Below are 10289 nucleotides of genomic sequence, written 5' to 3' on the forward strand. Positions count from 1 at the left end.
CCAGCAGCTTTGATCCCTTTCACACACGACCAACACAGGCGGATACCACCATGGCAACGCTGCCCATCGCCGCCATGCCACACGCAAGGGGGCTCTGCCAGTTGGATCTGGCCGCCTCGCTCCCTCGCACCTGTGTGCCGGGGAGCGACACCGCACGACGCAGACCGCTGGCCGCCGCGTGCACCGGGCACGTCTCAGCCAGGAGCATCGGTATCGGGGCCGGGGGCCACCGTGCGCGCTATGCGCTAGCCGTGCCTCCAGTGGGTCGGTGCAGCCAAGGTCGCCGTCTCGTCGGGGGCAACATGAGGGTGCGGGCGTCACGGGTCGCCGTCGTCGTGGACGGTGAGCGTGCCGAGGCTGCCGCTTGCGTGTGCAGGCCGGGCGTCGAGCTGCATCGACGTCGTTGAGGTCGCCGACAGCGGCAGGTGCTAGCGGCCTCCTCCGCTGCGTGATGCGGCTGTGCTGCGGAGAGCAGGGCCGAGGGCCACTCGTAGGAGCAGCGTGTCGTGGCTGTGGTCTCCACTAAGACGGGAGGACTGGTGCTACTGCATGCCTCTTCCACAAGGATATTATTGCTGCAGTGATAGCGAGCGGCACCGGCCGGTAGTACCAGCCCCAATGATGGATGGGCCAGGAGAGACATTGAAGCCGTGGGCACATAGTACAATCAGCTGATGAACTCTCCACGGAGCTAAAAAGAGTAAAAAAGCTCTCCCTCTCCTGCCAGCTTGCATCTCAATTATTTATTTTTGCTGCTTGCTGTTCTACATATCAATGCATTCACACGGTGATACAACTTGATTCAAGTGCTTGCATACAAGTAGAATTGCTATTTTTTGTGCCAAAAATTTATATGTTATCCTGAACTTTTGTCTGCTTGTTTCCACTGTGATGCAGACAGAAATGGTATATTATCGGGTAAATTACACATTAGCTGAGAGCGATATGAATGTATATTGCGAATAAAAAAACTATTTCTTTAGTTGTACTGCTCTTGTTTATGTATGCTGAATTACAAGCGGGCAAGCGGCCAATGAGCATGGAGATATAATGATCAGTGATACAAGTGGTGGTGATAGGGAGGCTTTTGTTTCAGCTTGTTTATTTTCGTTTTTGATACATGGATACTGGATTCATAGCTCTCCTGGGCAATCAGTACATGGCCATAATTCTGATCGATGTGGTGCAATCAGTACACGGATGTCTGACCGATGTGGTGGGGATGGTCTTTGATGTTGGATAATATCTATTTTCTCTTCTTGATTGTAGGTCACTCTCATAGAACTTATATGCCTATGCTTTGGTTAATGCATACTCACTACGGGTATGGTCTATTATTGATGTTCATACACAGAATTGGTTTTGCCAAATTATGTTCGATTAACATGTTGTTATAATAATAGAAAGCTTTTGCAAAATTTTGCATGATGTCGTATTAAGCTTGATGGAACTAACCTCCCAAAAATGGCAATCTCTATTGGTGTTTTTTTTATCTCTGTTGATAAGTTTTGATCTCAGGTTGCACGTAAAGTTCTTGACCCATATCCTAAATACCACATATAACCTTTGATTGTTACTTGAATACATATGATGTTGAATCTGTCTCCTTTGGATCTCCAAATAATTTGCAATGTTGGATACCAGAAAATAGATTGAGAAGCTATCACACATTAGACTAATAATAAATGGCATGTTACCTGGTCGTTCTCTTTATACACAATAGTATAGTTATATATACCAACTGTAGAAAAATATTCATTTGCCACTGAAACTTATATTTGTTTTCTATTTCGGAAATTAAGAGCATCTACAATTGGACCCCTCAAACATCCCATTTGAGAGTCCGATCATTGTCCTGGACAGAAAAGAGAAGAAAAAAGGCCACCCAATCACAATCCCTACTTTGTCTAGGTATGTCCAGTCCGTCCGCAAATCCCCCATATCCAACCCATATGTGAGGAGCATATAAGGATGTCCGAGCTGTTCGGGCATGTTCTCCAAGGAGCACCCAGGTAATAGACTAGCTCTTTTGTTTGCATCATTATCATTAGCTAATTAATTCTCTTTATTTCAGTAAATGTAGAACAAAAAATAGTCTATGAGCTTTTGAATCAAAAAGTTTTTTGAGTAGGACCTTATGCTCTTTTAACTGAACTGAGAGCACTGACAGTTTTGCAAAGTAATTGACTCCTATGAGTGTTTGGTAGTGCTTTGTGCTCCAATTTCAGTTGGATTGCTTTTGATGTATGAATGAACTATTTTCCTCATTTGGTAATTAACACAACTGACGTATTTCTTCATGAGAACAGATATTTTTGTAGTGTACAGTACAATTTTTTGTTAGTTACCCTCCCTATAAACCTATTGTACTCATTTATCAAGTTTGCATTGTTAATATATCCAGAATTGGTTGTGACTGCAAAGTGCAGAAGAAAAATCAATTGCTGCAAGCAAAAGTATTATTTTGGAACATTTGTATAGATGTTGTATAGTAGTGACCAGCACCAATACTTTAGAACATTGTGTCCATTATTTCCCTTCTGCTCTAAAGAAAGCGAAAGATACTAAATATGTTTTTCATCTTGCCCGGGTTAAGTGTGCACCTGGGAAAAATAAAACTAATCATGTGCAAGGTGGCAAACAGAGATGGGGAAGCAGGAGGAAGATGCTGGTGTTTGTCCAACGCAATCAGATGCTGGTCTTTGTCCGACGCAACCAGCGACGGGGAGCTGGCGGAGACTAGGAGTGGTGACTGGTGAGTGGTGATGGCGGCCTCGAGCGGTCGGCACCAACGGCGATAAGGCAATCACCGCGACGGGCGCCCATTTGATGTCCGGACGTCCGAACACGTCCGCTCGTCTGAGCGAGAAATCTACATTTGATTTCTTCATGCATCATAGCCCGTAGCAACGCACGGGCATTCTACTAGTTATTCTTAAGATAAAGCACTGCCAACATGCTGACATGTCCCCGCATCATATCCATGGTCATCGGCAACCTGCCTCTGAAACCAATTCAACCAACCCAGATAGTGTTCCGCCAACGTCTGGGCTCGGTTTTTCACCTTCGAGACCAGCTCATCGACTCTCTTCCTGATGTCAGCCTGGGTGAGCCGAGGTCTAACACTTACTGATGCTGCTCGTCTTGTGACATTATAACTTGAAATCAAATAGGACTAGGAACATATGGGAGATTTTTTTTCTCCATGCATAGGAAACAAATCACATGTAACAGGAATATTATAGCTTCCACTTCTTCAATCTAAACACTTGTTGGCATTCATCTCAGGAACGATCACATCAAACTAGAGGAACACGCGCACACGGATATTTGTAGTCCTTGTTTTCACTCTTTACTTCCTTTCCTTTTGTCTCACCCCCAGATAATACGGTACAAACTCACGTATTCACCTGTTATGCATATATAGACGGAGCTGCCACCGACCTTACACAAAGCCTAAACTTACTTGTACTTGACCTCCTAGTACTGTTATGACATAAACAATATAAGCATGTATATATGCCTACATGTACTAGTAAGACCCGGACTAAAAACACGTCATAGAAGTAGAACTAACATTTTGAAAATCCCACAAATCAAAGTTTATGCTAACAACACTTTGGACATTGATACCTGCTATTGTGGAAATGCCAATTTCAGGCCTTCTTACTTCTGGCTGGGCACTTGTGACGTTGATATAACATTGCAACTCCGTTGCCCCCACAGTGCCCATTTCAGCATATCTGCTTGCGTTCGCTGATGTGTCCATAGCAGATCCGTGATCCTTGGCAACCTGCGATCGACGAATTCAACTTGCCCAAAAATTGTTCCGGGATTGGCCTAGTGGCTTGGTTTCTCACCTTCGAGATCAGCTCCTGAATGTCAGCCTGGCTGAGCCGAGGTCTAGCTCCAGCCTCTCGTGGCATTGCAGCTGAGCAAAAGACATAGGATCAGGACATTATATAGAAGTGCCCTTCTCCATTTTTTTACACTTGATTAAAAAAGCACACGTACCTTGTACGGGAGCAGCACCCTCGGCCTCTGCCTCGTCACTCTCTTCTATGTGTATCGCATTCTTGCCAACATAGGTAAGGCCGAATTGGAGTTCACCATCTCGGCCACTAATGAAATTTTTGTGCAGACGAAGTAAGGATTGAAGGAAGTTCATTCTTGATTATCTGCAAAATCCTAGCGAAAGGGAGAACAATATGGTCCGGAGAATGGTTTTGGTCTATGGAACCTTATCACCGGATTGTTATAGAAGCTGAGAAGTTTTTACCCAAGTTTGCATCAAGAGGTTCAAACAAGTAATGGCAGATATATACTTATCGTCCTAAGAATATGCAAAATGGCTGATGGAGTGTTGACATCGTCCTTAGAACAAGCTATGCGGAAGTTATTTTTCGGAACACAAGCTTTGCCGAAAAACAGTGGGGCATGTGTTGACACCAGATTTTGGCATGGTCAAAAACATAATTAAAAAGGCTTCAAATGGAAAAGTGCTCAAAGTGAGAAAGTTCCGTAGCCGTCCGATCTAATCTCTAAGGCCGAAGTTGTGTTTGAAGTACTGAGATTTTGCATTCAGAACACTATTCGGCTGATTATGCCCCCAAGATAACCTCATATGGGAAACATTTCTACAAGGGTTGTCTTCGCCTCGTTAAAACGATCGATTTTGATATAAGAAACGTCTAAATCGGAGTACGTATGCAAAAGTTATAGCCAAAATGGTGTGCTGCATAAGTCTGCCCTGGAAGTTCCGGGCAAAACTTCCGGGGAGGGTTCCGGTCTAAACAGAAACTTTGTACGCGGTGCGTCCCGAAAACTGGAATTTCAACATTATTTGCAGTTTTGCGGGGACGATTTCGACATCAAGATGACCTCAGATTAAAAAGTGATCAACTAAAGAAGTTTTCTCCATTGCATGATCTAGAACTTTTCTTTTTGGACCATCGCGATCCGAAGCCATATGCGACCTGCAGGAGCTGTACAAGTGGGCTACTCGATGTAATTTTAGCCCGGAAGTTCCGGGCTGACCGGAAGTTCCATCCCTCGTAGTCCGAGTTAGGTTATGTTTTGATGTTTTGGACGTGATTTGAGTCCTTTTCTTGTACGGAAAGTCCAGCCGCCTCATATATATGTAAGAGGTGACGGCCGATTGAACAACACACAATCGAACAAATCAATCTTCTACTTTTTTGTGTTCATCTACTTTTTATCCCTCTCCCTTGTATCTTCTTCCTCGTTCTTCGTTCGTTCTTCGTGAAGGAGGGCAGCGATCCACGAGGCCCTAGGGGCGATCAGGTCGACCTAGGGCAGCCCATAGCCGCCGCGCGTCCAGACGGGGTCCCTCCCGGGCGTGTGGGGTTTCGGGTCTACAAAAGCGCCCGCCGGATTGTCTTGCGTACCACGCTTCCGGCGGGTCTCCTTCGACGTGAGCTGCGGTGCATCACCCCCGGTGTCGAGGGTACACGGTGACGTGTTCGTGTGCGAACACATCCCCCAAAGGCGCTCCCGAGGAAGAGGCTTTGTCATCACGCTGACCAAGGACTTCACTGCCATCGGCTGCCTTCGTCGCCATTGGTTCACTTTCTTTCAGGTCATGTAGAGTTCTGACTTTATTTCTTTTCCTTAGTTTAGGAAATTTATCTAGCGACTGAAGCAGAATAATCTCTTACGGCGTGAAAGCAGAGCACATGGTATGGTGCACATGATGGCCGAGAGGGGGGAAAAGAAATGCATTTGTGCTTATAGCTATGTAGTGAAAACTAGACATAATGTTACTCCCTAGCGTTTTCAAAACTAGAATTAAACGATCGGCACATACTTCGCTCGTTTCCCCTGGCGAACACACATGTATTTAGCTAGTAACAGATGAAACCTCAGTTTCTGTTGTCTTAAGGTCTTGAAGGACGTTTCTTTTGAGCTTATTTAGATGAAATGACAGTTTGATACTTGAATTAATCGTGAGATTTACAATTCTTATGTTACCTTAGGATAAGATGGCCTTTGCAGTTATTTCCTTCCACCGATATACAATGGAAAAAGAAACACAAAACAATAATCATAGCAACAAGAGGCACGGTTGACATGCCGGATTTGAAGGAAAGAAGTCCAGAAAGTCAAAAACCAATAAACCAAACCATTATTAAATTCGACACACTGACATCACTAATTCAAAGTTGAACCAAACTGTAGGTTGCATAAGAATAACTTCCATCATTATGCAGGTTAAGTAGGCATCAGCTAATTAGCATAACCATGACTCTACTAGCCTACATAAATCTTAAACCCCACATCACCAAAAGAACACCCGCCGTAAGGGAGATCGGGAAAGCAGCAATATGGCATAACAATCAGTCAATTGTCATTATTCACATGGATGATATGGACTTCCATGGTACTCCCCTGGTTGCTCAACGGCTCAAGGAGGCAGATATCACCTATGTTCAAAGAGTTGTCCTTGACAAATGTACTCCATCCCCTTTCAATCCGATAATCATTGCGTGAACTGCTGAAGCAGGCATTCCATTTTTTCTCGCCTAGCTGGAAGCAGATGACTTTCCCATCTCCAAAATGTTCCTCCCCGTACGTGATTGGGACAGTCTGTTACAGATTAAAACCAAAGAGGTAGTAGGTTAGAAGTAAAATAATATTGCATGTAATTGTAAACTAAGGTATGGCCAGTTATGAATAATATTACAGCATAGAAAATAGTGTCGTGTGTTTGTCCATAAAGAGAAGCAAGTCAACAGACTTGAATGTGCATGGTCAAAGCAACCAATAAATATGGAGGGAGCTACTCACCAGGGAGAATGCTGGATGAACATTGGCCTTGCCAATCAGAGCAACAAAGATGGTTATGCCACTTCTGCGTGAACGGATAGTCTGGACCATGTCTTTCACCCGCTGCTCCTGAGCAGAGGTTAGCTTGGTCTTATCCGTGGTAATATAACCATCCTTCTCCTGCTGCTTCTGAGATGAGGTTGGATTTCTTCTAACAACACGCCTGAAACCAAGTGCATTCCGGACATGATCATGTGACGAGAAAGAGCCATCTCCTTGTCCTGTGTGTGTAAACAGAAACTGATAAATACAGGTATAAAAGATAGATGTTTGTTAAAAGGGGGAGAATATGTTATGTGCTATTTTTATACCAGCTGATGACTTGGAGGAGGAGGAATGATTCAGGGGAGGCTGCATTAGGATGGCCTGCTGCTGATGATGAAACTGAGCAGGCGGTGGCATTAGCATGGGCGGATGAGAACAGTCCACGGGACCATCAGAAGGATGTCGGCTCACGGTTTCAGCACCATTTGTGTGCCTTTCGAGTGCACGAGGCGGGAGCAGATTGACAACAGATGAAGCCTTCTCACGCCCAAGTTCATCCAAGATTATGACACTGAACCGGGAGTTCCCATTGTATCTGAATAATATTATTCTGTCACGTATCTCTAGACTAAACTTCTGTACACAAGCTCCCCCATCCCGCTGCAAGCACAAGCTGCTCTTCTTGGTTCTTGATAACTTGAATTTTGTATTCACATTTATTCTTTGTTTCAAGTTCAATCTCTCATGGGATCTCTCCCTTGAAACGCTGAACAAATTCCTTTTGGATGATCTGCGGAAGCACGTTTCAAGAGATTATATTGTTTGAAGGAACAGTCTGTAAACAAGATAAAAAATGAAACAGCAACCAAACCACTCGGAATGTTTGGGTGAACTGACATACTTGAATGTGCTATTATGCAGGCTTAAATCTAGGCATCAAATTAACTGGAAGAGGTTCCATGATGATGCAATAACTACACATGGTACACATAATTTAAAAGTAGAAGAACGAAGAAAAACACAGCTGGGCTCATGAGAAACAACAAAATCGTATGACCTAAGGGAGTGGTACTGTTTTGAATATGAATATTAGCATCTTATCTTGGAAATCACCCATCATGCGCATCAAAAAATATTTCTTTTCATCATCCAAGTTCATATAGTGATGTTCATCCCAGATTTCACATGTTTCACAAAGTGCGTTCACTTTTCTAGCAGACCTGCAGTGCAAAATCCATTTGAAGTGAGATTTGGCCTTGCCCTATGAAATGGTATCGTACATAATAATTGAAGACTAGCTAAAAACTTCACCCGATTTCGTTGTGTCTTCCTTGGACTTGTGGTGGAAAAGGATCGACAAGAACAGATGATGCTTTCTCACGGCCAAGCTTATCAAAAATTATAATACTAAACAGAGAGTCTCCATTGTATCTGAATAATAAGGAATCACCCAACTGTAGATGGAAGTTCTCGACGAATTGGGGCCAACCCGCTGTAAGAACATGCTTTTCCTTGTTCTTGGCAACCTTAATTGTGTAACTGTCCCTGTTTCGAGTTTCTAGGTTGATCTCACCCGGGATCTCGCCTTTCAGGCATCGCACATACTCTTTTGGGATTATCTGCACACAAAAAATTAAAATTATATCTGCTGACACGATATAGTTCCTGAACAAGGTCCAAACACGCTTCAAGGAAACATGTTGAATGCTTAGGAAAGTAGCTAGTGCCTAAACGCATAAGAAACAAAACATGCATTCCGTAGTGGGACTAAATCTAAGAATAGATATTAGTTACCATCTGTTGTTGAAAATCACCCAACATAAGCATCAAGAAATGTTTATTTTCATCCTCCGAATTTCTGTAGTTGTATACATCGCGCCGTGTGCATCTTCCACAAGACGGAGACATGGTCTTAGCCTGGCCACCTGCAGCACAAAAGAGTGGAATGTGAAGACATGAAGAGAGTTCATATACGCCATGATGGATCAAGAGAGGAAGAGAGCAGAGCAGCGCACCAACCAATCGACGGAGGATTACTTGCCAGGATCACACTAAAATCTGAGGGTGGAGAAGTCCAAGATCGAAATATAGCGGAGATCACGCTGAAAAATGTAGACTTGGTCTCTCTCTCTCTCTCTCTCTCTCTCTCTCTCTCTCTCATTGTTTGAAAATGAATACATAGCTGTTGTATTTATGGCCTTATTACTAAAAATATAGCCGTTGAAATATATTAATTGTCCAACGGCTATATTATACCAACGGCCATGGGACTATTAGTTGTCCAACGGCTATATTATACCAACGGCCGCGGGAATATTAGTTGTCCAACGGCTATATTCCAATAATAATTGTCCAACGGCTATACTCCAATGGATTTTTTTTATGACTAATATAAATGCGTACGATTCAATGCACGTCCATATTTGGTAGTAGAATCTATTTTTAGAGATATTTGGTAAAATATTAATTGCATGTTGATATTAGGTAAGATTAATTGCACGTTGGTATTAGGTAAGATATTAATTGCAGGATAATTATATGATTATCACTGATAGTAATATTTGGTATAATATTTATTGCAAGTTAAACATGTTGAGCTCTCGTCACTGAAGCAATTTTGACAGTCAGATTGACACGAATTGATGGTCGAGATTAACTGGATCTGCCTCTTTAAATTTTTTTATGTCTTTACTATTGACTATAGATTATACTTTGATAATAATTAATATCCAACGGTTATTCCAATGCCTATTTTTAAATGATTATAGTTTCCACAGTATTTTCCAATAATTATATTGTCAAAGTTTTCATAGCTACATTTGAGCTCGAGAAACAAACACACAAATGTTTGTGTACGCGTGAACATGAAACACAGGGACTCGATGGCTGTCTCCAGAATCTCATGAGCCTTCGATCAATGGCACAACTAACGCCCGAGGTGAAGAACTCACGTGGTAATGCAATTGTACATGCGTGCACTCAACTAAATCGCACTCGAACCAAATACAGCAGCGACGTCAGCCTTTGCAAGGTGACCAGCCAGCTGGCGAACCACATTTTTGTTGGACAGCCCAGCTCGCCGGCGACCTCCCCCCAACAGATTAAACCCTGACACACGCTAGTTCATTAATCCACGGACAGCCAGAGACGCACATCACATGCACCCGATTTGCGTAGCCACGGCCGAATACTTCACGCTAGATTATTAATCTGCCATCGTCGGTCACGCTAGTTTATAATCCGCCGCGGCCAGCAACTCAGAATACATATAGGCATGATCTCCGGTGCGCGAAACCTGCAAAAAAATGAATCCAACAATAAGATAATGTATAAAAGCCTAATAAGATTGTCAGAGCAGTCACACCTCAAAATAAATCTCAAAGAGGTAGGGCAAACGGCATCAGAACGACCTGCATTGTTGATCGAGTGTTCCACATAAAGCTCAAGGAATTCATGCG

At 43.3% G+C, this 10289-nt stretch overlaps 1 pseudogene; it reads right to left on the bottom strand.

The window, feature by feature from the left end:
• Positions 1-6360: 6360 nt before the first annotated feature.
• Positions 6361-8810, bottom strand: LOC123068047 (putative B3 domain-containing protein Os03g0621600; annotated as a pseudogene).
• Positions 8811-10289: the final 1479 nt, after the last annotated feature.

This window comes from Triticum aestivum, chromosome 3B (genome assembly GCF_018294505.1).
Source record: "Triticum aestivum cultivar Chinese Spring chromosome 3B, IWGSC CS RefSeq v2.1, whole genome shotgun sequence".
NCBI lineage: Eukaryota > Viridiplantae > Streptophyta > Magnoliopsida > Poales > Poaceae > Triticum > Triticum aestivum.